The sequence below is a fragment of the Symphodus melops genome (assembly GCF_947650265.1).
Source record: "Symphodus melops genome assembly, chromosome: 8".
Lineage (NCBI taxonomy): Eukaryota > Metazoa > Chordata > Actinopteri > Labriformes > Labridae > Symphodus > Symphodus melops.
Window position 1 is genome coordinate 23,505,482 of NC_136698.1, and position 22,426 is coordinate 23,527,907.

Here is a 22,426-nt window from a genome sequence, read left to right on the forward strand (position 1 = left end):
CTTTATAATAAGTAAATAAACAGGCCTAAATAAACAAATGAGTCAGTAATAGGGGTGGATAAATACATTTATCAATTCATTAGTTCTTGCTCTTCTTTACATTCATCTTAAAAAAATAATTCTTGCCTTTCTTCTTACCTAAATTTTAAAAGTCACGCGATGCCAAATTGGACTCTGACGTCATGTGAACCCAGGAAATGCAGGTAAACAAGATGATTTGGGCGTTTAAGTGCAAGGCTCTGAATGGGGATTTCTGTGTTTTTAAAAAAAAAAATTATTATTAAGTCAGCGTGACTGAAGTCTGGTTGGACCGAAAACATGTTGGAAAGTTAGTGCCAAGAACTGCAAAATGAGAAATGCGTTGATTCTGCGTGGACGTTTCGGTGGATTTCTTGACGTGGACGTTGGAGGGGCTTCAGACGAAATGAAGAGAAGGTACACTGACTTTACTCTCTTGTCTCTACCTGAATCAAACTGTGAATAAAACCAACATTGGTTGAGAATTGTATGGCTTTTTAACTCTGCACTACCTTGTGCCAGAACTTATAAAAGCTTGTAGATTTGGTTTCCAACCGTAGGGTCGAGGCCCCACAAAGGTCTCAAAATAACTCTGAGAGGTCACAATCTTTCTTTAAGGAACACATAAATATCTCTGCTGCCCATGTTTGTTTGTGAAATAGTCAGTCGTTGTATTTCTTCAGGCCTGAACAAGCTTAAGTCTGGAAACTATATGCATATGACCTGATAACAGGTCAATGCATAGAGAACTGGAAAAAGATGGTCACAAAAAAGTCCAACAGTGGTTCATTTTTTGTCCCTTTCACTCTGAAATGTGTTGTCCACATTGTTGCTAAACTTTGGTTCACCTTAACTGTGCAGAGACATGTGCGTGTGAGTGTGTGGAGTTTGTCATTGCTGAAGGGGAAAAGTTTCTATGAGTTAACCTCAAATCACAGTTCAAGACAAGTATCTTCAGCTTGAGCCACTTGTCGTCGAGTAAACAACTTTACCACAAGTTCTGTGAAATGTAGAGGTTCCATAGCATATTTATACAGAGCAGACTAAAGACATCTTGTGTCCAGTAGTTAAACCTTTGGAAAGAAAATATTCCTCTACTCACAGATTCTACAAAAGATTTAGGTTTTTATCAATTTTGCATATTTTGGACAAACTTTGTTAGGATTTATATTTGGGTTTTCGTGCGTTTTTATTAGGATAGGAGAAAGTAGGAAATTGGTAAAGAGAGGTTCTAAAGAACCATGGGTTGGATTTGAACCAGGACTATACTCATCTTAAATGGGGCACTACGTCAACACTACGCCATCAACACCCCTCAAAACATGTTTCTTTTAAAGTTTATTTAAAGTTTAAATTAAAATTAAAGTTCTCATTCAAGTTTTCTTTTTTTTTTAAATTTTTTATAATGGATAAACGATATCAGGTAAATATGAGTATTTAAATGTCTGTTCAGGATTTGAATTGGTCTGAGCCTGTTAAAATAGAGAAACAGACTGTGAAGATGTGCATGTATAGAAAAACACTGACGCATAATTGCTAATTTTGTCAAATAAGAATCCTAAGTGAGAATTAGTCTGTCTGCACCCAAGTAAACCACAAACTATGATTTAGTCATAACCTATAGATCAGACCTGTGTGAAACATTTTTTAAACTACACATTTAATGCTCTTCATTCTCAGCCGTGTTTCCCCCCGTTGTGAGCAGTTACAGTTACACAGTGGTCGTGTCGCCCCGCAGGCCCGAACATTACGTGCTGCTGGGCATCAAATCTCCCCGGCAGCCTCATTATTCCATTCCCCTCCACTATCCAAGGTTGATCTAATCACCAGATCAACAAGCGGGATGTGTGAGAGAACAAATAATGGAGACAAAATGAACAAATGATTAGTATGCTGTGAAAAGTACAATACGATTCTTATTTAGCATTTAGATAACTATCTATCCTGAGGAGCAAGCTTCAAAGTTGAACTCAGTTTAGGCGAGGGGGATTAATTCTCTCTGCTGCATGCTTCATTGAATCTCTCATTACCAAACTTTGTCTGTATTGATGTTAGATTTGATTGAAGATTAGAGCATTTAGCAAATCTTGCTTTTCCGCATGTATCAGGCTTTCTCAAGCGCGGCGCAGCGCTCGCTGGTCAATACCCTCACTTTTATCCAGTGTCTGCTTCATTTAAACTTAATCAACTCCATCAATGAACTGGAACAGCGAAACGTCCCCTGGAACAATAGCTTTTGTTGGATAATGCTTTGGTCTTATTCCCAACCGGGTGGCGATAAACCTAAAATTACACTATGATGAACTATTTCAATCAATATGATAATGGAAATTGGCTTGGGTGACTCTTCGCAGGGCTTAAGGAGGCAGGCTAAAGCCTATGTGACATTAATACATCTCCATGCTCTCTCCCTGCTGTTGCAACCCCCTACCTCACTTTATTGTCCCATCTTTTCAGTGACATTGACTGCACCATATTGCAAAGCGCCTGCTACTTTAATGATCTATCTGCACCAGGGAATGCTTGTGCTGAAATGGATGCACAAGCCGACGGTCTCATGCATTGTTTTCCAACTAAATTATAGGCTCTATACTTTGTTTCCTGTAGTGGCTCAGCGGGGTGTAGATCAATCATTGATGGCACTGCTGTAAAGTAGCTAGCAGCACAGCTTTTGCTGCTCATTTGGACATTTTGTCCTTGTGTTGCAGCCAGTGCCTGTTATTCACCACAGTTCATCATATTTATACTGCTACCAAAAGACCAATTTCACAAGCCTTAGCAAGGAAAACGCATGCTCCCCATCTGTTGCATACTAATAAATATGCCACCTTCTGGGACAATCCAGGAGCGATCATGATGATCAACTGCCAAGTGATATGACTTACCATAAACCTGTTTATTTGAAAAGTTTCCCCTCAGCCAATAATTGTCAAATTTATGTTAGCGTCTGTTATCATTTTTTGAAGTGATTTATAAATGAGAGCGAGATGTTGTTCCCGCACACCTTTCACAGTCATGTCATTATCATTTCCGAGGCGGCTGTTGGCACACGGTACGAAACGGATGCCTTTGTGTTGTTTCACACTGAAGTGAGCAGTTATTAGTGGAGCTGAAAGTCACAGCTGTCCTTTAGGAGACAGACACTGATGGAGTCATTGGTTATGTTTCAATCACAGGCCTGAAAGTAGAATGAACTGAAGAGCTGGCTATTGTCCACAACCTCACAATTCAATTTGATTTGAGTTCATCTTTATGTATTTTATCGTTTTATTCTTTAATTGACAAAGAATAAAACATTCAAGTAGCATATACATAAATACAGCGACACCCACAGTGTCCCCTTGATTTTTATTTGATTTTTATTTGTTTAACCAGGAGAAAGTTGAGATCAAAAATGTGTCCGAGTTTTCTGGCCATGACAGAAGTACAGTTAAAGAAACGCATGATTATAACTTGTCGCTATGAGTCAGTTTACACTCAGATTACAATCAGATTTTTAACGGGAAGAAAAAAGTAACAGAAGAACAGGAAATTATTTTATTTAATAAGAATTGGAAAGGCGCCTGCATGGCACAGACCTCCATCCAGGCCAAGACTTCAGTAATAGTCGCTGAAGCTTGTCTTCATGAGCCTCATTCTGCCCATGATATCCGCCAGAGTTTGACTTAGACTTTGTTGTCTCTATGGGGAAATTCTTTTTCGCGGCACGGTTTCTGCCTGGCACACAATTCCCACCAAAAGAACAGTACACATGCAAAACACAGTGTACAAAAGATATTTAGTTAAACAGCAATGAGAAAGTTCCCACTCTGGCCTGTTCAGCCAGGCCGTTCAGAGAGAATCACTCCCATGATTCCCCACCAGCTTTGTTGCCATCTTTTCTTATTGTTTTGAAGAAGATCCCCCTGGTGGTTGAATTGACATACTGTGCGTTAAAATCTCAAAAAGTTCAAAGTTTATTTCATCACTATTTTTTTTAAAACAAAAGATTGTGTCGAGGAAATGATCAAGACTTGACTCCACACAATAAGACTCCTTAGAGTCAGATGGTTTACGTTGATGAAAGTTTATACATCAGATGAATACTGCAGGAGACATGATTTAACATCACACTTGTGGTTCAGTGTCGTGCGCAAACATAACTGCCAGACACTTCCAAAGGCTCTGCATATATTGAAGAAGACATTATCATTATCTGGGTCGTGTCACATTGACCCACCTACATCCCTGCAGATATCAGGAAGAGCTGTTGACTCTCTCCAAGCTGTCCTTGGTCTCGAAACAAAGCTGAACTGTATCAGGTCTGACTGACATCAGCAACAGTGAATTAACATTACACATTTATTAACAGAAATTCCATCATAGCCTGCACTACAGTCTTTATCCGTCCTGAAATAATACAATTGTTGCCTGTAATTTTTTAACCACAGTGTAAAATAGACACTATATCTGTGGGCCGTGTGTGAGATGGATACTTCCTGCCTCTCTAACCTCCGTCCTCCTGCAGCAGCCACTGTCAATTAGCCCGTCCTGCGTCTGTTCAGACTGAAGCTGCTTCCATGTCACCATAATCCAGCTGACATGAAACACCGGATGTGTCGTTTGACACTTTGTTTGTCTTTGTTTCCATGTTTTACTCTCAGTGCTGGAAATGATTTGAGAGGACCGACATGCACAACAGATACAGCACCTTGAACATCAAAGGCCCTCGCTGCAGTTTGAGGAGCAGTGTATTTGTGTCTGTGTTCATGCTGCACACACATCCGATGAGCTGCTGCGAGTTTGTGTGCACGTCGGTGTGCCTGCCATAGGAAAGCATCCTCGACAGCCCAGAATATAAAAATGTACAGGCCTCTTTCCCGCTTTGTCTGTCTCCTTTCCCATTCTCTTAGGTAAACGGGGCCTGAGTGATGGAGCCAGAACCTTTCATCTCTCCCAGTGAGTTTAAACAGCTGCCATGTTTGATTGACGGCCTGACGTGAACGTGTGATGCTCAGTACAGGGGGAAGAGATTCAGGAGAACACAGTACATGGTGGTTCTCCTGAATGAATGAGTAATTACACTAAAACCAACAGTGTTCTACATTTCCTCAGCGTTCATGCAGAGACATTTACATAATTTCCATGACGGCTTACACTGTGCAAGATTGGATCCACATTATTGGCTTTAAATGTTATCACGCAACCAGAAACCTTTGCATTTTATAGGAGTGACACAGAATAATCTCACTTAATATTCAACATTCAAATGATAAAAAAAACTGAGAATTATCTTTCTTCATTTCTTTGTGACTATAAAAAACTTCTCATTTTCCTCTGTGTAGTTTAGAATAGCCTGCAGGACCCCTGGAGCAAAATTAAGCTTAAAGTTATATAACGTTGTTGCTACTACTGATACTCGATTTTCTTGTAACAACCATGTTTACATTTTCAAATCATGTTGTTTTTAAGTCAAATAAAAGTCATGTTTGCTGTATGAAAAATTCAAAGAGTTTGGTGCTCTAACTAAACCACTTATAATGAGTGCAGCTTACAGACCTGATCATTTATCCTGATGAAGTCAGTTTAGTGGCAACAGATTAGAGAAGGCAGTCAGGTCAAGTTTTATTGACTAGAATCAGAAAAAGTCCAGTCTGTCAATAGATTGGTGCATTTTTTATATTTGGCATGTTTTTCCAACTTTTGGGCAGATAGTGAATTTTCTACAAAGACACTCCAGAAAAAGGAGCCCTAAAACTTCAGTGAACACAACGCTTTTCTTCAAATGCTCTCAAAATGCTGAAGTCGTTGTTTTCTTAAAGGCTTGTTTTTGTGCTTTTTAAGCCTTTATTTAGAGTTAGGGCAGGGGGGAGAGGGAACACAGGTCAGTTACGAGCCTTGGCCCCCCTCTTGGAGAACTACAAATGAATTCCATACAGACGTTCAAGATGAACGGAGGATGAATCCTTATAACTTTGTTAATTCCTTACGTTTTAATTTAGCCCCATCTTGTTCTTGGGGTTCAAATAGTATGATGTTGAGTGTTTTGAAACATTCTTCTTAGCTCCAGCTGTGCTTTGTGTTGACCTGCTATTTAGCATGCACCAAACTGAGCTGGTAAACATGTCAAAACATGAGCTCCTTTGTAACGGCTTTATAACACTGCTGAGAATAGCATTAAGCTCATTATATTAGCCTAGCATAGACAACCACACACACTTTCCAGCAGTGAGTCTCTCACAGTCTCCATTAGTCGCCTTTTTTGTTGAGTTATTATTTTGGGCTACAAATACAAAACATAAAGCGAGAGCAGACATATGATATAACATACTTGGTAAGTAAGGTCCTTTGTAATAAACTCCAAGTGAGTTGCACGATCATCTTAAACTCGGGGTCATGCAGCTGAGATTGACCGAGAACGTCCGCTCTCTGCTCCTTTAAATCCCTTTGATGTCTGTTTTGTATGATAAAATGTTTAAAATGTGAGTCCTGATTTAATCCAATATGACTCCAAAATTCTTAAACCTACTAAAGTAAACTCTTGAACTTTGTATTTTTGTTTTGACCCAGTTTATCTGGACAATAATATTAGTGCTGAACTGAAGGACAGCAGCCCGTGTGCTGCAGAGGATCACACTACTTTTCATATTAAAGACCTAATGCATTGTTTTAGTATACATTATTCAGTGCGTATTGTGATGGCTGTGTGGCCTGACACATTTTTCTTTGTTTGGCCTCTGAATGGTGATGTTGATGTTTTTTTTAACAATGGGCTTTGGCTTTGATTTAATACACTGAAAAGCAGATCACTCTCATCTTCACTCCAATGGGCTGGAACTGGCGAAAAAAGAAATAGTTTAACTAAAGAGAATATATGCATCAAATGAAAAGCAGATGAAAAAATATGCAATTATGTTCCTGATTGGGTTAAGTATTTCTCTGCCAGCACATGCCAGCTAACACTAGAACCTGTCCCAAATGGGCGGCTTCCAGGTCTGGGCGAGGCCCCAGAAAACGTCACATCAGAACGGTACCATCTCCCGCTACATCTCTGTTTCCTCAGATCCACGGCCAGTTCGTCCCCCTTGTTCCCCTCTCCTCTTTGCTCAGCCCCTCTCTGCGTCCCACATAATGGAGCTCAGCTTCTCTCTGCCAAAGGGTCCGTGGCTGCCCAGGAGTAATGACCTGAGGGGGTACTTTGTGACAACCGGGGTATAATAATGCCTCCAGCCACGGACAAAGCAGACCCTTGGGGTCAATTTTTAAATACCTTTATGTTTTTCACCGAGGGCAAGCATCATTTGTTTTTATTGTAGGGCCTATACTACAAATACTCTGCAAAAAGAACACATTTATACCAAAAATAAAGGGTAAAAAGTGTGCTAAATGTGTCATCAGAATGTTTTCAAGTTTTGATGCCAGTGTGAACGGTTTCCTTTTAATGAAATGTCCTCCTCTTCAAACTGTATTTAGCCAGGAAATGTCTGTAGGCTGTCGTCTGTAGGCCGATCAAAATAGTTTTATTGAGGCAGGCAAGGGAGTATGGAATCACCTGCGAATGAAAGGCTTTTTCTAATAGGTTAATTGTAACAAAAGCGCCGGGTCTTGCCCCATTGAACAGAAGAGGATTGTGGAACACAGGCCTGTGGAAAGGATGTCGGGCAACGTGCTGCCTGCTCTCCCCTGCAGGGCCAGAGTTGGTCTGTCAGCAGTTAAATGCTTACCTCCTGCCCCTCCCCGAACACTCAACAATCAATTTACCTCCTCGGGGTCCATGAACCCAAAGATTTGACCTTGCAGACTTGAGCTTTGTTCAGCCACCCCCCCCCACCCCCCATCTCTCACACCTCATCGAGTTCTTATTAGAACTCAGAGGAGAGGTATTTTAAATCGTTTAACAGAGCAGAAATAGTCAAATGTTCCTTTAAGGAAAACAACAGCAGCTTATTATTTTAATTTATGATGACACAGAAACTACATGCTGTTATTCTGTTGTTCTAACTTAAGTACCCAATTATTCTTTTAAATCCAAATGTTTAACATCGGCATAAACAGCTCAGACCTTTCTCTGAGTGTTTACAGCTTTTAATTAAATCATAATATAAAACTATTGTGTTGTTAAAATGCCAAGCAGTGGACACAGCGGCAACCAGACATGAATCGAAAAAAGAAGAGAAGAATGTAAATGAATGAACAGCAATAAAACTACTACGACAATGACAAGAAGCTTAGACCTCCATAATACATTAAATCCTTGATGCAGCTCAACAACGCTGTAGCACAAGTTTTGACAGACAACAATTCATAATATTGCATCAATGTTACAGTATTGAACTTGTTGAAAAATTGGCGATTAAAGGCAAGGTTGGTACTTTTTTCTACATAGAATTTTTAAGATGTTAGTTGAAATTGCCTTTATGTCCTGAGAGAGATTAATAAACCATGTGCTCTGGAAAAGGAACAAAGAAAATCTGTCTTGTGTGTAGCAGTTGTAAGCCTGTAAAAACTTCTGCCACAGGTCAATCTGATGAACCAATCACATGTCCCTGTCTCCCTGCTCATTCTCTACCCCATACGTGCATGAGCCCACACTGAGTTTGTCGTTAGCTCTTGTGAGTAGTAAATCTACACGTTTTTTTTACATGCATCAAGATTAGTGTTAGTTGTTGAGGTTCGCTATTGGAGCAATGGCGCTTGTAAGAGAGGGGCGTGGCTTTTGAGGGACCACAGAGGGGAGGGGTTAAGTGTGGATGGAGCACTGAGGGAATACTACTTTCAAAATCCTGCTAGTTTTATAAACATATAAAGTGATCAACCTTGCCTTCAAAGTGTATTCATGTTTTTAATTTCTTAATGACAATGATGAGCTACACAAGGCAAGTGTGTTTATAACAGTATTCATTCAATATTTATCACAACCTTTCACTAATAAGGCCATTCAAAGCCCTCCCCACATGACATCAAAACAATATGTCAAAGGGAAAAGAAGACATTAAAAAGAGGGCATTTGAAAGTTATTATAACAAACAGTTGAAATTCAAAGAAAAGCTAAAATGAAAACAGAAGCTAAAAGAAGAGTAGTCAAAGACACGTTTCAAAAACACACACTAAAGCAGAAACTTAAAGGTTTGACAAGTGTACATATATTTCCTTCACACAAATAACCACAAAGTGTTTTTACAAAGCAGAAGAGATACAATATGATAGTTAAAGTTGTTAGTGGGCCGTAGACATATTTAACCTGCGTTGGGGTCTGGGGATCTGTTTACTAAAGTTTTGCTAAGCTAAGCTAATACTCTTTAAGACGTTTTCTATGTGTCCTACAGATTTGAGAGCCCAATCAATCTTCTAATTTTTTTCCAGAGGGAAACTGTTTCCTGTCTTTTTGCTTACTCGCGGTTGTAGTTTGATCTGTGTCCTAGGTGTGTACAGATTTGAGTCGGCTACAAGTCAATTAGCTACACACTTGTATTAAGCAACTTGTGTTCAACTCCTGAGTAGATACCTTGTTTAGCAGCAAGGCTTCTGGACAAGAAAACATACAAGTGTTAAACATAATCCACTTCCTTGTAAATGGTTCAAGTGTTTATGATAATAAAGTTGTAACAATACAATTGATTTTAAATATATCATCTTGTGAAACAGAATAGCAGTTTTCAGCACCTTGAGTATTTTCCCGTTGATTGATTTTCATATGGATTGGTAAACAGCCGGGGGATGTCTTTGTGTCATTCAAATAGCTCAAATCCCTGAATTTATTCCCTCCTTCTTCCTGTTGTACAATAACCAATAGTGATGGTGCACACCCAGCAAGGTGCTGGCTAATTGGGCATACTGGGAATTCAAAAAGAGAAAGAAGCACCTCTGTTGAATCTGGTGAAGGTTTAGTTCAAAGCTTTGTTTATGTTTTTTAGAACAGCTTTGTAGTGATGAGGCTTAATCTGTTTTTTTTTTAAAAGCTTTATGATGTTTTTGCTTTTTAGGTCACGAGGTTATACTTTGTAGCAGAGAGAAGTCAACAGGAAATGGTGCGAGAGGAAAAGTCGTAGAGATTGCAAACTCAAAGGAACCTTTCATGTTGCTCAAAGTTACTTCTTTTGTAAGTTTTTAATATATTTAAATCAAATGTTTTGAAGATACTTGTGTACCTCAGAGGATGAATCTTTGGTTGTTTTAAATCAACTGATTTTAAATTTAGTGCAAATTAAATTTATTAGCGCAGATGTTCTCATAAGGGTTCACTGTTAATGTGGATATAATCATTATTTTCACTCCTCCTCCGTGATGTTTACATAATTGGTTTTAGTGAAATTCTTCGACAATCATTACATTTATTGGAAATACATTTGGTTCAGACAGGTCAAGTTCCCTAGATGTTAAATTGGAAGAACTCGAAATAACTCTGATGACGCATCGAGTACGGTCATTGGGCCAAAATTTGTCCAATACTCTGGTTTATATGGAAGCCCTACAGTAAGCAGCAAGTTAGAATTTTTTTAAATTTATTTATTCAGTCTGATTTAAGAAGTCTGATTTAAGAAACTCATGAGTTTATGATGTATAAGCACAGGGGAGTTTTTATTGGGTATCACCCAAGTGAGAACCTCTTGTGATTAAAAAAAAAAAAAAGAAGCCTTTGCAGAAGTGCAAAATCCTGCAAGTTAAGTGTGCGTTTGAGGCTAGCTGAAGAAGCACCAGAAGTCGTACATATTTATTCTAAAAAGCATTTTTAATTTTTAATTTTTTTTTCACAGAACAGGTTTGCAGCCTGGTCTGATAAGCTCATGTCAAAACCAGCACACTCTGAGGGGGGGAATTTTTTAAAGACTCATCCATTTAGATGTTTTTAAATGATATATGTTATTCAAATTAAGGCATGTACCTGAGCTGATTGACGCGTCAAGAGGCTTAAAACCTGCCTCAGCTCTCAGCCTGTTGTTATGTTGACTGAAAGTAGGCCTGGGCGATAAAACGATAATGATAATTATCGCAATATAATTTTTCTTACCATAAATATAAAAAATGTTGGATAAAAGTTCAATAGAATTTAAACTGTAATTAAACCGCCCAACCACTGGTAAACAGGGGGAGGCTAATGTGCATCGAACGCTCGTTGCCGCCCGACATTAAAAAGAAAAAGAAATAGACGTCGAACAGCCAATCATGTCGGGGCTTAGGGTAGGCGGGCTTACAGACGTTTTGAGCAAAAATAAAACACAGCCGAAATTCGCGTTAGCTCCAAGCTGGGGGTGGAGTCCATGGGTGGAGATAGCAGGGGAGGTCAGGGTTTTTTTTTTTTTACCAGAATCCCACTGTGACATCACAAGGTAAGCATATTTCAAACGGAGCATTTTTCTCTGTGTTGTAAGACTTATGCACACCACAAACAAAGAACTGGATCGGTTTATTTCACATTTTTTGGGTCGACCAAAATATATGTTTAAAAACACTGTCAAACACTTGTTTTTTTGTATAATATGTTCCCTCTAAAACACTTCCTCTGCCCTTGTGGTTAAGGTTTTACCATTTCCTTGGTAGGGGCGTAATGAACAACAACAATCATTGCAGAAGTTAAAGTCTTAGTCTCAAAACAGAAGCTATTGAGATTGTTCTCTTGCACTTGTGTGGAGACTTGGTTGTTTTTCACCACTGTGTTCACCATTGAGAGCAGAGCAGAGCAGATAGTTTGTGTTGGTGGAGTTTTCAATTTGCTGAGGGGAAGACAGAGTGGTTGAGGATGTATACACATGGGGGAAGAGCCGTGGTAACTGAACTCAGCTGGAGTGGGTTACTTGAGGGAATGCTTGAGGAGCAGGAACAGAGCCAAAAGAGCGAGGAAACATACTTCATTTTATTGATTTAGTCGATCGTCTTAAATGAGGGGCACTCCAGGCCAAAGGCTCACCTCTGCATTTTCTCTGTGCTGCTTGCTGGACAACGGGCTGCAGTTACAGGAGGACATGGATTATAGGTTTGTGTTGTATAGGAAAGGTGTCTGTCCACTGTCCAAGTTTGTATTCATATTCATCATTTTAAAAAGTGTTAGATATCAACCTTTAACGATAAAAAGTCAACCGTATCATTTTGTTTAGTAATGTCTTGCATCATATCCTTTGGTAAGATCATTTTATTTTAGTTGATCTATTATTGATCTTTTATCTGTGCAGCAGCTCGAGCAGCCCCCCCCCCACCAACAAAAAAAAAACACACCCCACAAAATGTTATAGTGTCTCTCATAGAATGTGGAGATCCACTTCTCACACTGTCTGTGGTGTCTGTGGCTTTAATAAGCCTATTGTCTGGATCACATGCATCGTCTTTGAAATCCAGAAATGACCCAGTGTGTCCATTAAAACACACGCCGCCTACACCGCCCCCTCCCCAGATCATGACCTCTTCCTGTACACCAGAGATCCTCCCCCGTCGCTGACTTATTTATCAACTGTGACTCGGTTATGAATGACTTTTCAAGGCAAATATTGATTCAATCAAGTGCAACATCACTTGACTTAAAGCAAATGTCCATAAGCAATTACAGCTTGTAGGTCTCCTCGTATTTCCATGTTTGCTTCGACTGACAACCTCATTTGTTTTATATTCCCATATGTCCTGTCATCTTTGTACAGTCTGCGTCAATCGTTATTCAATAACCATTATCCTGAAGTTTTTACCTTTGGCCCTGAAGGCGCTTACTCTCCATTCAAAAGTCGTTGAACCAATTTAGAGTTTTTTTAACTTTAGACTTTATTTTAAAAAATTCAGACTGTAGTTGTGTAACAAAAGTACATTAAAAGTACATGAAAACATTCAGAGTGAGGATATGGACAAAGATTCTCTTCAACAGATGAAACATGGTATTGTTAAAGAGGCCTATGATGAATGGTATGTACTTCTTATCTCTGACTCTGAGAGGTCTTTGTTTCTTTTTTGAAAAAAATGCTCACAAAATACTATCATAGTATTTTCAGGCCACGCTACATTTTTTTGTCAAAACTTAAAGACTCTTTTTTAAGGCTTTTCCCACTTTAAACTTGAAGTATGGACCGACATTTAGAGAACAGTGATATTAGTTTATTTTAGAGATTCTGAGACATAATCTGAACGTCTACATTTAAAAAAATTCTATTTCAGTTCAAAAATGTTCAAAAAATATTTGACTTGTGAAATAATCCTTTCAATGCTTTGGTGACTACTGGGTAACAAGCCTTTCTATAGTCAGTGCTTGTGTTCACATCTCTGGTGTCAACAGTTGTGTCAAATGTCTACACAATGTTAACTGAAGTCGATCGTACGCCCCTGAGTATCATTGCAGATGTTGCAATAACTAAATATTGTATTGCTGTTCAAAGAATCAATGTTGGAATCAGAGTCAGAAATACTCTGTTAATACACACGGGGAATTTTGGCCGCAACAGTTGCTCTTACATGAATATAGTAGCATAAATATCGTAATATACATATAAACAAGAATAAAATACAGAATGTAAATAAGAGCAATAAATAGAAGAAATAGTTTAGAATAAATACAGCTACGGTCCATGCACATGTAAATGAAGAATAAGAAATGTATAAAGTGCAGATAACTCAAAAACTTATGTACTGTACCAAAGTGCAGAGAGTCAAAGACAAGCAACATTTTAAGTGCAGTATGAAGAATATTCCAAGAGTATTGCACATTGTTTTAATGGACAGATTATTTAACATTATTAATCATATCGTGATGTCACGAACACCCCTTACAAACACCTTCTCTTGCGTAAAAGCTCAGTGTTTGTTTGTTTATATCACTCAAATGAAACCCTTGTCTCTTAGAAGTAACCTACATTTGGACCACTGGCTCTAATTTGTGGTTGTCTGTGTGCTTGCTTTTAGACAGAGACATCGCTGGTGCGCTTGTTGCCATTCTTGGAGATCATGACATGTTTTATGAGCAGGCTGTTTTGGTTTGTTCTTCCTAACAGCAGGATCAACCTGTCACAAGTCTCTATGTCTGATCTCAGTGTTTTAAATCTCTTCATTATCCTTTATGCTTGCCTTCTGTCTTACAATAACAGTTTATCAAGGGAACACATTTTTACAGGGTCTCCCCTCTGCACTCCCTGATTGTTGCTCCGTCATCTTTTGTCCGTCTCATTTTATTACACAAAATCCCACAGAAACCACCGAGCAGGATCAGTTAGTCCCAGCCAGCTCAGAGCTTTTCCTCTTCTTTATTAAAGTGTAATCAAACATCGCTTTAAGTGGAAAATAAATATCCAGATCTAATAAGCTGCTCAGCCAGATCATGTAAATGCAAATTTTCAAGCTGGTTCCCATCCGTCCCACCGAGGGGAAAACAAGCCCCGGCAATCGGCTTCTCTGCCCGCGATTGTAAATCAGGGAAAGTAATGGCTGGATAATGACCAGTTTGTGGTCTCTAGCAGATTGAATGATAACAAGCCGTGCATGTTGCACGCAGCTTTTCATTTAACATCCTATCATGGGGAAAGCTGGAGAACAGCTTGGTGTGCCTCATTAAAGAGGTTGTCGATGCCTTGTAAATTTCACGGAGCAAGGGTTTAGAAAATTCACAAGACAAACTTCCTGATAGGTGAAGACAGGGTTTATTCCCCGCCCACAGGGGCCTCCTGCATCGACGCAGGGAGCCAGCAGATCTGAGAGGACCAGAGAGCCACTAACTGCATTGCAATTGTCTGTTTTCTAATGTGAAGAAATGAGTGTGAATGAAAAGGAAAGAAAACCCACCCAGACATGCACTAAATAATGATTTATAAGACATATAAATGGCTTGGCGTTCTTGTTTGGGGAGATGCTGATTTAGCTGCTAATTGGTGACAGAAACTGTCAAATGGCTGGCAGATAGTGATCGTGGTGGCTTCTGTCAGGATTAGGTGAGAGGGAGAGAAAAAAAGGGAGCTTTCTTCTGGTGAAGTCAAAGACAATATGACGGCGGTCCCCTCCCTCCTCTTGTCTGATATTTACCCACAACACATTAAACAGATAAAGAAGAGAAAAGAAACAATAAGCTCGGGATTACGGACCCTGTCTCTTGCCTTCTCGTGTCTTCTTTTGTTTCCCTCCTCTAAGCTGTCTCTGTGATTGATTAACGTGCTTGTTTGAAGAAATTCAGAATGTTTGCTTGCACAATAAAACACACAGACGTGCGAATGCGTGCCGGATGTAGACAGACGCACACACAAAGACAATGAACTGGCACAGAGACGGCGAAGGAGACGGATAAAGACTGACTGGCTGATCTCTCGAGGGCATCTTCCTCTAACCCTGCCTTGACTCTCCTCCTTTTTCTCTGGAGCATTAAAATGAACAGTAATTAGGCTTTGATACTCTGGCAAATGAACAGTAATTAGAGTGTGCTACTGTGGATCCTCAGCCTGGGCTGTTCATTGAATATTCACACCATTATTGAACGTTAAGATTAGCTCGCCGTTGTTGTGCACAAACAGTGTGGCATGGCAACGGCCCTCTGCAGATGGTGTTAGGGGGATGGTGGAGGCTCCTTGTATATATGCGCGTGTGTGTGTAGACAGGTCGCCCAAGCCCGGCGGACCCTCAGAGGGGATTTTCTGGTTATTAGATCCTTGCCAGATCATGGGCCAATTATAAAGAAAACTGTCAGTCAAGGCAAAGTGGATGTGTGATTAGCGGAAAAGGACAAAATCAGGTGAGGTGTGTGAATCTTTCTGGAGGCAGCTTTGATTTGCTAATAAGAGGGAGAGGGAAAGGACCGGGGCAGGGTCCCCAGCTGTAGTCCTGCTTTGCTCTCTTCATTTTCACTGTGACCTTCTTAGCACTGCTGGTCTAATCTGCGCTGCAGAGGAGACATAAAGAATGGCTCTCGAGGGGGTTTTCTGGGTCCAGGCTCTGAATGAGGCACAAGGGGGTTAGCCACCAAAAAAATGAGAGCAGTACCCCCTACTCCCAACCACAGGGACATGAGTAATCAAATAGTTCCTTTTGCGCGACAGGGGCCAAATGCTCCTTAATTACCCTAATAGTTTTAAAGACTTTTTTACTCCTGATAAAAAAAAAAAGAGAAAAAAACACTTAAAGCTATATCGGAGAGAGAAGGAGGAGTGAAAGGATAAGAGGAGGGGAGGGAGAACAGCTTGTCTCTGAGAGCATCCTCAGCAGACGCTCGCTCGGTCAGCTCCTCTTCCTAATTTCTAAAAAGCTCGACGCTGTATTCTAATTTAGCGACTGGTGACCAGGGCTGACATTGAGGGGCGTGGTAGGGCCTTTTTTCTCCGCGGCCGTGCTTCCTGGCTGGGGAGAAGCAAGCGCAGAGGGGAGACAGGCAGCACAGTGCCAGTGCTATAATGAAGCGCGGGAGACAGCAGGCCTGACAGCTTTGGCAGGTGATGCATGGGGCCCATGCTAATTCTTCAGCAAGCCAGTGATGGATCCTGAAATCTTGACCACACATCCCATTAGCCTCTGTCTGTGACAGGAGAATAAAGATATTAAAAAATCCGGGGGAAGTTGGAAGAAGGAGGTGCAGCGGGATGCGGAGCGGGACGCGGACAGCCAGTCAAAGGACCTTACGCAAACCTGCGAGTCCTCTGCAATATTTTCAGCAGCAAAGTTATTGATGACTTAACCTCTGGGGTGCAGGTTATGGGTGATGGATACTGTGCATCCCCAGCATGGAACAGCAGAGGATAACAAGGCAGACAGTGAATCACCTGCCCTCAGCTGATAAAAATAGAATATGACATGTGCTACAGCATATACACTGCATTATTCCACAGTAAATTCTAAAGAGATGAGTGAACTGGGCTTCCCTGTAAATAGATTAGTTCATTGAATGGATTTTCTACGATCTCAGCCATTCTGCACATCCCCACCGCCCTGGCTTTTGCATCTCAGCACTGAGTATGGAGGAACTGTTTATTAGCCTGTCCCTGCCATCTCCTCTGCGACCTCCTCCACCTATCAGGAATGAAACGCACTAAGGAAATAAAAAGCAGGAGAAGGCTGTGGAGCTCCTTTAGCTATCAAGCTCTCAGGTGTGTTTACCATATATCTTTTATCTTCCCCTGCAAGATAAGGCTAATATTTTTGACAAGTTTTATGTGAAATATAAATGACCTAGTCTTGATACAAATAGGAAAACCGGTAGCGAGGCGAGCGGAATCGCAGCCAGGGCCCCCAGAATCCTGCCTTATTTCTCAGGGTTGACAAATAGCACCGAGAAAGTTCCAGGGGAAACTGAGAGGTTACTGTGACAGACAAGGAGCACAATTATCACACTATGATGAAAGAGCCATGGCGAGCGCGCGTCGCACCGTTAATTACCGTCCTTTTTCCACCAGCCTCTAATGTGAGGAAAAACACGCGATGACAAGTGTGTAAAAGAGCAAGCACTAAATTACTGTCAGGAAAAATAAACGGAGGATCGCGTGGCCCGCACAGTGATTTACGGGGGCAATTAGTCACCGCCCCACGGAGATGCTGAGGACAGCAGTGCGGTGCGAGTGTGTCAGGGAGAGGGAGTGTGAGAGACACCCCTACGCTCCACCCACATATCTAAAGAAACGGGCTGGGAAGCAGGAGAATGTTCTCTGTGTTCTTGGCTGAGTGACCTTTGTCTGCTCGAGGGCCTTCATCCAACTTCTCCTTGGTACTCGAGACATTCAGGAATAAATGATCAAGCAACCAACAGCGCTGTGAACATCATTCTTCAAATCACTGCCACGTTGTCATATGTATATGTATCATAATGGAATAAAAGAAGTAACATCAAAGGGCGATATGGAGCAAATTTAGGTCAGCGTTACTTGTTTTATGCCGACGTGAGTTGATTACGACACAGGTGTAAGACAAGCTAAAGCAGTGTCTGTCATTACACCGTCAGAGAACAGCTTTTTGTCTTAAGTCGAATATGTCATCCTACTTGAAATGCTAAACGTCTAAAATGAGCGCCCCCCCCCCCCCCTCCACCATCAAACATCACTGGGCTCTAATTGTTTCTAAACGTGACACAAGTTAAGATACTTCAGTTTAAAGCCGTCGTCACATCTCAAAAGTGACGCTTGATTTTACGTCGCATCTCCTCCAGCGGCATCTGAGACAGGAGGTCACATCGCAGTCGTCACGTGTCCCTCACATTTCATACTCGCCTATGAAGCGTACCTTTCATCACACATTAAAATACCTGCAGTACTTTTAAGGAAGTTAAACCACTGGGAATATGCCCGAGCGGGCGGAGAGCCCATTGATTTATAATGGCTGATGACAGATAGTGTCACATCATCTTTGTTAATTTCACTCATTCCGAGCTGCTGAACAAACATGGCGTGCCTGCTCTTTTCTCTGTGAAGACTTTCTGAAGTGATAGGCTATTGTGAAATAAATGTTGAAGTGTGTCTTGTTAAGAAATTGTCAAACCGTGTGATAGCTAACAGACGTGTGATAAAATGAAGTAACGATGGGATGGGGGGGTGTCGTTTGAAATTTATCTTAATATATCCATCACAAAGAGAATTATAGTCGAGCACCTTAAAGAAAAACCCCTCAAACAAAGACTCTTGACTTGCTAAGCTTTTGAAGCATTCTTTCCCCTTTACGCTAATACCTGATGCTAACATGACAAAACGTGTTGGAGGGTATTGACATTTTAATGTATGTTGTCATGCTCGTATACATATTTAGACCGAGCATTTGCACATACATTTTAGAACGATAATAACACTGACACTAATCTGAGCGTTATGGGCAGCCTGATACGAAGTGGGAGGGAAGGTGGGGGTTCACATTCTCCCGGCCATGTAAATCCAGTAGGGGCTAGTGAGTGGGCTTTGCTAGGTTGAGCCACGTTTCCAGGTCAGTGGCCTTGAGCATGCTTGGTTTCAGCTGCCTTGCCCATTCTTATTGGCAAAGGTGCCATAAGACGGGGTTGCGAGGGGCCATAAGTGGTGAGGAGGAAGCAGTGGAGAAGCTAACCAGGAGAGGACCATATGCATGTCCAGTAGACTGCTTCCCTCAGGCTCTCTCTCCACATCCCTCACTTCACTGCATTATCCACTCCTTTGCCAGAGCTATAAGAGCCAGGACATCAGACTTCCTCAAGCTGTCAGCCTTGCTTTTTCCCCCAGAACAACATGATGTGAGATTGGAGGAGAGTTAAGGAAAAAAAGCAGCTGTTGGAGCTGGAGAGCGATGAATGCAGAGGAACCCCTCACAAACAGGGAGGAGAAAGCTTTAGCTGCAGCCGCTAACGCTGCCAATTAAAGGCATTTTCTTTTGTGACTGTCATGGCCCGATGTGTCACACACCTTATTTTACCTTTTCTGTTCACCGTACTATGTTACAGTCAACAGCGTTTTACTTTCATGATTCTGAAAACTACTGTCTTGTTATTTTAAAAAATATTTAAAGTGACAGTGCACTGTGACATTTATTCTACAAATGGTTATATCAGTCTCTAGTTGCTAACATTTTCATGATGCCTCCTTGACTTTTACAGGAACTGAAAAGGACATATAAGTACTCAAAACAATGACATCTGAAATGTTTAAATGCAGTCAATATGGAAGCTGTAAATCAGCTGCAAATTGGGATTCAAATAAACACCAATGATATTTACATTTCATTATTACAAATAACCTTCATTTAACTGAACTGGTTTATAGCTGATATTTAAAGCTTTTTTTCATTTGTTGCAGAGTGATACACTTGAATTAGCTTCAAGCCATTTGTCTTAATGCTGTACCCATGCAGTCACAGTTAGCTACGTCCATGCCGTGACTAAACAAAACACACTGAACATACCAGAAAACAACAGCAGAAAATAGCAACAAAGTTACAGCGTAGTACATTAAATAAAACACACACAGCAGCACGCATAGTAGCAGGCCAACATATTGAGCCAGCATGTGGCTAGTTTAGCTTAACACACGACCTGGGACTGAGGGAAAACACTCAACATGGTGTCGTCTAATATTGGGTGACAGAAAAGACACATGCACATTGTAGAGACTAGTTATGGGAAAGTTGTTTACATTTTGCAAAGCTAGCTTGTTTTGTATTTTTTTAAGTCTTCTATTTGCCATGCTGAGACCATTAATGCCCAACTGTATCCATTCCTGTCTAGCTCTCAGGTCAATGTCAGCACACTGTTAAATGTTTGCATTACAATTGATAACATTTGCAGAATGGAACCTCCAAATAATATACAAACCACAGTAATAACTTGTAACTTGTTTTAAAGAATAAACTGCGAGCTGAACAGATTGATGTTTGGCGTCTTAATAAAGATAACACGGAGCTTGTTTTTTTTATTTGCCACACTTTACAAATGTGTGTGTTTCTCAAAATATTCTTCACAAAATCCACACTGGGGATTTAAATGTGTAATTTTATCAATGTTAAGTTAGATATCAAATTAATTTTGTTAGCCCATCTATGTGCAGTCTTTGTGTTGTGTTCATTATTTTGTTTATCAAGGAAAACTATTTGAAAATGTATTGGGGCTCTTCTTCATAAAAGAATCATAAGTGTGAAAACATACTTCCACTTTCTCCATCTTTATAGCTTGTGGTGTTTTGCTAAAAAAAAAAAAAACAGGCTTTGAAATTAGACTCTCTTACTGGCTATGAAACAACAGACAGTCAAGGAGAAGAGGGGGTAAAAAAAGAGGGTCTATGAATCAATATGGGCAATGGGGGAAGGCCAAATGTAATAAATAATACAATAACAAGCCTAACTAATGAGCTGTACGATGGTGCAGTTCACAGAATAGTCCCTTTGTATGAATCCCTGCTAATAATCCTGGGGAGCCGTTGGATGATGAAGTGTTGCCATAAGGCAACACCTGTGCAATTAAGGCAGCGGATTCTTTTGCACGTAACATTAATTTCAGCTCTTTATAAAGGCCCGATGAGCACACTAATAATCTAGTCTACTTGACTCCGTGTCTAGCTGAAACAGAGCATCTAATTAGGTAAAGGTAATTAATTAGAGATAAACGGAGCTAATCAGGGCCCGTTAGCACTCCCACTTCCTTGGCATTAAGACACAGAGCCTCCTGCTCTCTCATTGGACGCCCTGTCATCTGCTCAGCGAACATGAAAAAGATATGTTTTTAACAGAAGCTTTGTGATCTGACAATGAACTTGCCTGCTCCCTCAAGATCAACATCCTGCTCTCCTGCCTCTGTAATGATCTTATTAACCAACACATTTCTAAGTGAATACATGTTTTATAAAGTCTGAGATTCTTCTTTGATTCTCATCACAATAGTTACACAGATGGTCTAATTAGGTTTATTTTAGGTGCATAATGAGGATGAATTTAGACAAAGAAGCAGTAATGAAATGTGACTTTAAGGGAGCTGTAATGACATGTCTACAACTTGAAAACAAAAGGCAAACATCTTTAAACATTAATAGTACAAGCTGCTTTCTTTAAGGAACATACTTAATGTTGTCTTGTTTCGGTTATCTTCATCATGAAGATGCACTGCTTGTCTGTACTGTAGTGAATGGAAAGCTTCTGCCACTTTAACTCGTTTTAAAGAATCGTTCATAGACCAAATTGTAGGTGCATAAAAATACACTGGATCCTCAATTTGTTCATGATTTTAACATTTTGAGGCGCAAGGTTGAAGCCAAATTATTAATGAATGATTATTTTGTTTAAATTATCTGATCATAAAAATGCTCAATTACCCTTTCCTCAATTTCCTTTATAAATTAGAGTTCTTTTTTTTTTTTTTGAGGTTGAATTAAAATATTTATTTCTTTTTCAAAAAGTGAAAAGTGGTAATAATACCTTATACACTTAAAGACTTTTGGAAGTTTATATATGTTAAAGAAGGTTTTTAAAACCTACATCAGTGCTCAGATTAGCTAATCATGACAGTAATTGATTGTTACAGCCCTTGACTGTGAAATATAAATTTTAAATAAAATCCACATTTTCAAAAAACACCAAACTATCTGAGTGTAGTTGGTGCCATTCGAAACCCAATAAGCAGCGGCCAACATTCAAATACCTCATAGTAAAAAGTTGCATTAGTGAAGTTTTATTTACGTGGCACATTTCATATGACAAGCAGAAACCACAAGTGTGTTCTCTCCCCGACATTTCACGAGGGAACATTAAAACCCAGACAGCAAACATCCATCTCTGTATAATTTTTGTTCTGATTATAAGATAAAAGGGGAGGGGGGAACCTGAGCTGTGTGCGCCAGTACAAAAACATTTGCTTCTGTGCTACGTTGATGCAACAGCAGCATGAAGACCCCTGTGCCTCGACTCATGTACCTATCATGTCCAATTTTTCCCCAATAGATATTCCAGTCAGTGCATGTGCGTAAATGTTGTTTGAAAAAGGGAATTTAATGGTTATTGTAATGAATGTTGACTTAGCAGATCAGAAAAGCAGGTTGAAGAAAATGGGAGAGAT

At 40.2% G+C, this 22,426-nt stretch overlaps 1 protein-coding gene across 2 annotated transcripts in view; it reads left to right on the forward strand.

Moving 5' to 3' along the window:
* The first annotated feature begins 243 nt into the window (after window positions 1–243).
* Window positions 244–22,426, forward strand: part of barhl2 (BarH-like homeobox 2) — a 60,378-nt gene continuing 38,195 nt past the window's right edge. The window contains exon 1 of one of the 2 annotated variants that reach the window (XM_079349905.1): window positions 244–435. The gene's annotated coding sequence lies outside the window, so the exon portion shown is untranslated. The remainder of the gene's footprint in view (window positions 436–22,426) is intronic. The other variant, XM_079349904.1, reaches the window with a different exon arrangement.